This window comes from Megascapheus bottae, chromosome 1, assembly GCF_031878675.1.
Source record: "Megascapheus bottae isolate mThoBot1 chromosome 1, mThoBot2.hap1, whole genome shotgun sequence".
NCBI classification, from domain to species: Eukaryota; Metazoa; Chordata; class Mammalia; order Rodentia; family Geomyidae; genus Megascapheus; species Megascapheus bottae.
In genome coordinates, this window is record NC_143509.1 from 10714041 (window position 1) to 10720168 (window position 6128).

Sequence of the window (6128 nt, forward strand, 5' to 3'; positions counted from 1 at the left end):
TCTATAGATGTACATACTACATAAGGCTTTGTTAAAGCATATATTAATGCCAATGAAAATGAAAGCAGAAGTCAAGGATGAGCCTTCCCTCCCCTGTCTCCAGGACACTGGTGGTATATCTTTCTCCTCAACACCACCATCTCTGCTCCTTCTGTGTCTTCATCTCTTTCCTGAGAACAGAGATGGACTTGTGCTGGGCACCAGATCTGGGGTCCTCAGATCTGTCTACCTGGGCCATAGCTGAGGAGAGAAGCAGCTTAAGCAATTGAGTGGGGTGGTATGGGTGGTGAAGGACTTTCAGGAATGTCTTCTCTGCAGCATGAGGACAGGTAGAATGGTTTGGGAATCAGAGGGGGTGAGGATGCCCTTATAAAACCTTGCACACACAAGGAGATTGAAAAGTGAATGTCCTCGGTGAATTTGCAGGTACGGTTTGAAGGTTAGGGGTACCAATATGTGTAATGGAGAATTCTTTACCTACTGTGCTTTTCATTCTCATTTGTGGCTCACCAAAAGTAGCAGCATATAAATGGTTCAACCAGGTTCCTAAGATCTCCTGAAAGAGGAGGAGGAGGAGGAGGAGGAGGAGGAGGAGGAGGAGGAGGAGAAGAGGAAGAGGAAGAGGAAGAGGAAGAGGAAGAGGAAGGATAATGAAATGACAAGAGGACATTACATCAATGAAAGTATTGACAGATATTCCCAGTGTCCTCATAGCTCTCGTTTTTACACTATTCTTTCTCATTTCATATGTTTCACCTATGTGGTGTGTACATGTGTGTGTGCACACAGGTTCTGCATGTAGGTTCTGGGGCTGGAACTCAGGGCTTAAGTGTTGTCCTTGGGATTTTTGCTGAATGCTACAGCTCCATTTCCTGCTTTTGACTAATTAATTGAGGAGAAGTGTTTCTCAGTCATCCCTGTTCCATCAGGTTTTCACCTGTGGTTCTCAGACCTTATTCTCTAGAATAATGAGCCACCTGCCCCTGGAAAACTGTATATTTTTAAAGAGCAGGTTTTTTTTTACCTTCCTCTTATTCATTTGGTTAAACAACAGATGAGTTGATGAATGGAGTTATTCCATAGGAATCCTTTCCTACTACACTTACTCAATTGGTTTGTGCATTGATACACATGACCCTATATGTATTCATACATCTTGATAACGGAGAACGAATTTCCATGTTTTAGAGAAGGATAAATGTCCTTTGTTTCTCTGACCCTGACTTATTTCACTCAATACCACATTTCCATGCCTACTCATTTCCGTACAAATGTCATAATACCAGAAGCGCAGGTGCAGAATAACCAGAAGTATATTCGTGCCTGCCTGCAGTCATAGTAGAGATGAATAAGAATGAATAGGATTGGGTTTTCTTTCCAGTAGATTAAAAAATATTCATTGTACTAATGGATGGGACTCTACTGTGGTCTCCTAACTTAATATTGCTCTACGGGCTTGGCCTACTGCTGGCTCTTTCCCCAGGGGATGATCCACAAATCCTCCAGCCCCGTTTACAACCCAGAATCTCAATACACTCTCCCACCCTGTCAGGGAGGGATTTCAAGAGCCTAGGGCAGGGGACTGTCTCCAACAAATAAGCTCCTAGATAGAGACCTGCATCATAAATGTGTACAACTCTTGCATACCCCTTCTGCCCTGGAATCTGCTCCCCCACACTACACATGGCTATGCTGTAGTGTCAGGGATCTTGCTCTACAAGCCCAGTTGTTCTTGGCTTTCCAACACAGTTGTGTGTCCCTGAGCACACATGTAGACAAAAGCCTGAGGAGCAAGGTATATCACAATGAGAAAATTCCAGAAGTAAGTGTTGCCACAATTCACAAACACTCATTAGTATATTGGACTGCATAGGTGGTGCAAAATTCAAACTTGTGTATGTTTGAGTATCAAATATTTAGAGCTGACAATTTCTGGATATGTGATTCATTTTCCTAACAAGATGCTTTGTTTTTGAGCAGTTGCCCAGGTGATATAGAGGCACAAAATCTAACCCAGGATAGTGATTTCTTTCTCCTGAGAATCTCAGAAGATCCAAAATTACAACCCATCCTCTTTGGACTGTTCCTGTCCATGTACCTGATCACTGTGCTGGGAAAACTGCTCATCATCTTGGCCATCACCAATGACCCCCACCTCCACACCCCCATGTTCTTCTTCCTCTCCATCCTCTCCTTGGATGACATCTGCTTCATCTCCACCACCATCCCCAAGATGCTGATGAACCTGCAGAGTCACAGCAGAGCCATATCCTATGCAGGCTGCCTCACACAGATGTGTCTCTTCATCATTTTTTGCTGTATGGACGCTATGCTTCTTACTGTGATGGTCTATGATCGCTTTGTGGCCATTTGACCCCCTGAATTACCCTCTCATCATAAACCCTTGTCTCTCTCTCTCTCCTTGGTTCTCTTGTCACTTGTCATCAGCATCGTGGAAGGACAGATGCACGTGTGGATGGCATTACAGATAACCGGTTTCAAGGAATTGGAAATCTCAAATTTTTTCTGTGACCCTTCTCAAATCACGGATCTTTCCTGTAAGCACTCACTCACAAATGACTTATTTAAATTTTTTGTTGGTATCATATCTAGGCTCTTGCCAATCTCAGGCATTTTTTTCTCTTACTGTAAAATTATTTCTCCGGTGCTGAGAATTCCATCATCAGGAGGGAAGTACAAAGCTTTCTCCACCTGTGGCTCTCACCTGTCAATGGTGTGTTTATTCTTTGGGACAGCATTGGGTATTTATTTTGAATCAACTGTGTCACATTCCCCCAGGGGCAGTGCTGTGTCCTCAGTGATGTACACAGTGGTCACTCCTCTCCTGAACCCTTTCATCTACAGCCTAAGGAACAGGGACCTCAAAAGTGTCCTGAGTGCATTGTACAAACCAGGAGCTGACCCCAGGAGGCAGAAAATCCATCTGTAATATAGTTTTCGAGAAGGAAGAAAATTTAACATTCAGAATTTTAAGTCCGACCTCTCTGAAGACATAGTTATTATTTCATTGTTTCATTAGAATATTTCATGGCATAGTAGCACTGAAAGAAATCGCTGGCTAGGCCAAGGTGATCCATGAAGAAGGAGTTCATTAGAAAAAAGCAAGGATTAAATCTCCAGGGGGAATGCAGGCACATTAGAGGGTTTCTGGACTGTCTATCTGAAATTGTTTTAGATTATGAAGTTCTGTATAATTTAAAGAGTGTTTATAAGTAGGATAACTTGAATTATTCATCATGGCCCCATTCACTATTTCCTTAACATAAAAGGAAGCATGAGGGAATGCTTCTTTGCAGATTGGATGACATTGAATTTCACAGATTAAAATATTACACCTGTGAACTAGCCTGTAATAAAGAATAAGCTGTATTTTCTGTGATCTGACATTATAGTCCTAACACTGTTGAGTATCTAAAATGATTACCTGAAAGGGAATCAATGAGAAAGAAAAAAAAATCTAGGATGATTGGGTTTGTGACAACTGAAAAGTGTGGGACAGAATGTTGTTATAAACTGTGCATATTTGAGTTCAAAATGATTATGGAATTCGGACTTCTTCATTATGTGTTGTTCTTTCTCTCTCTCTTTTTTTATCCAAGGTCTGCAATCAATGCGGAGCTGTTTAATCTAACACACATCTCAGAATTTTATCTCCTGGGACTCTCAGATGACTCTGAGCTACAACCCATGCTCTTTGGGATCCTCTTGTCCATGTACCTGATCACTGTGTCTGGAAATCTGCTCATCATCCTGGCTGTCACCTCTGACCCCCACCTCTAAACCCCCATGTATTCTTCCTCTCAAACCTTTCCTTGGCTGACATCTTCTTCATCTCTACCACCGTGCCCAAGATGCTAATGAACCTGCAGAGTCACCGCAGGGTTATCTCTTACTGTGGCTGCCTGACCCAGATGTCTCTTTTCATTTTATTTGGAAACACAGATGTTTTGCTTCTTACTGTCATGTCATATGACTGCTTTGTGGCCATCTGTCACCGCCTGAATTATCCTCTTATCTTGAACCCTCGTCTCTGTGTCTCCTTAGTTCTGTTGTCATTTGTTACCAGTTTCTTTGAAAGACAGCTGCATGTGTGGATGGCATTACAGATGACCGATTTCAAGGAAGTGGAAATCCTAAGTTTCTTCTGTGACCCTTCTCATGTCCTGGATCTTTCCTGTAAGCACACACTCACTAATAATTTATTTAAATACATTATTGTTACCATATATGCTTTCCTTCCTGTCTTAGGGATCCTTTTCTCTTACTATAAGATTTTTTCATCTGTGCTGAGGATGTCATCTTCAAGCAGGAAGCTTTCTCTACATGTGGCTCTCACCTGTCTGTGGTCTGCATATTCTTTGGGACAGCATTCGGTGTCTACTTTGAGTCAGCTGTGTCACATTCTCCCAGGGGCAGTGCTGTGTTCTCAGCAATGTACACAGTGGTCACTCCTCTCCTGAACTCCTTCATCTATAGCCTGAGGAACAGGGACCTCAAAAGTGCCCTGAGCAGGTTGTCCAAACCAGGAGCTGACACCAGAAGGTCGGAAGTTTATTTGTTATGTGGTTTTGACAGAAGCAAGAAACTTCAGCATATAGTCCTATAAATTCTACCTGTCTGAATACTGTATGCGTCCAGGTCAATTAGTACAATCCATTAGCAGTGGAAACCCATTCTGGCTATGTCAGGATGGATTCCTTAAGGAGGAATATATCTTTGTAATGTTTAAATTGTTAGTTTGTAAAGAAAGATGAATGTCTACAGATGGTAGGCCCAACAAAAAATGTTGCAAGGATTGAGTGATGAATTTTGTGATATGTATATTTTACCTCAATACTATTCTGCAGTCTTTGAATTCAGAACTTTCTAATTGGCATCCAGCTACCTTGTCCTGGCCTTTTAGTTTGAGTTAATTTTAAAATCATGACCTAGTACCTTAATTTTTCCCCCAATGCCTTTTGTTATTTTAAAGGTGTTATGTAAATGGGCTACCATTACATAAGTCTGGTGAAGAGTGGAATTCATTCTGGACAATGTAATTCTTTCCTTCACTCTCTCCCAGTTTTTCCCTCCTATCATCACCTATGAGTTTTTAAATTCAATTTCATCATAGTATCTAGTGATTTTCACTGCTTCATTTGTTCACAATCTTCTCTTCATTTCTGTGTCCCCTTACATTCCTAAATACAGATAAAGAAACAAACAAGGCAAAAGGAAAAGAAAGTAAAAATAACAAACAAAATGAACCTCTTGTTTACATTTCCTGGAGTTCATTTTGATAAATAATGTTTTATGTGATCAGATACTCACAGGTATTGAGCCTTTGTGATTTTCTCCTGAGTGTAGCTGACTTTGCTTGAACTGCATATGCATGCCTAGAGTCTTGTATAATTTATCATGAAGTGTATTACCAATAATACATCAGGCAAATGCTTAATATCCAGTATCTAGAGGGAACTCAAGAAACTAGTCCCCCACAAAACCAAACAAACCAATCACTAAATCGGCAAGGGAAGTAAAGAGAGACTTGTACAAATGTAACTACATAGACTTAAAAATCTTTGATGGGCTATAGACTCTATAGACCTAATATTTTACTACATATATTAATGGGTATCTATGGCATACAAAGATGCAACTTAATTTGAATCATGTTTTATGTAAATGCTAGTGATTGTATATAGAGATTTCCTTCTTGAATACTTTTTGTTTAACCCGACATTTGAAATATGATGTAGAAATCAGTGTCAATAAAATCTTTAAAAAGAAAAAAATATCACAGAATGGATTCTATATAAGTGAACATGGAGGATTTCCAGCTGCAGTGTCATATAGTGTTGGAGATTTTATGGACAGGCTGATGACAGGCTTTCCTACCATCATGGACCCTGATTTGCAGAACTCAGAATCAGAATAATTGATTCAAATCTTTCAATTCACTCACTAACATCTATGGAGGGGTAGAAAAATAAAAAAAGGATGTCCAAAATAATAGATTTTAGTCTTGTCTTCTGGTAAGCAAAGGTTCCAAATATTATGTCAAAGGACAGCATCTAAAGTATGGCTAATTGGGGCCAGCAGTTTTGGTGGTAGACTGTTTGCCTAGC

The 6128-nt window shown here is 40.4% G+C and overlaps 2 pseudogenes; both read left to right on the top strand.

Moving 5' to 3' along the window:
• Window positions 1-2092: 2092 nt before the first annotated feature.
• Window positions 2093-2950, top strand: LOC150068384 (olfactory receptor 7E178-like; annotated as a pseudogene).
• Window positions 2951-3788: 838 nt separating this feature from the next.
• LOC150068385 (olfactory receptor 7E178-like) lies at window positions 3789-4627 on the top strand (annotated as a pseudogene).
• Window positions 4628-6128: the final 1501 nt, after the last annotated feature.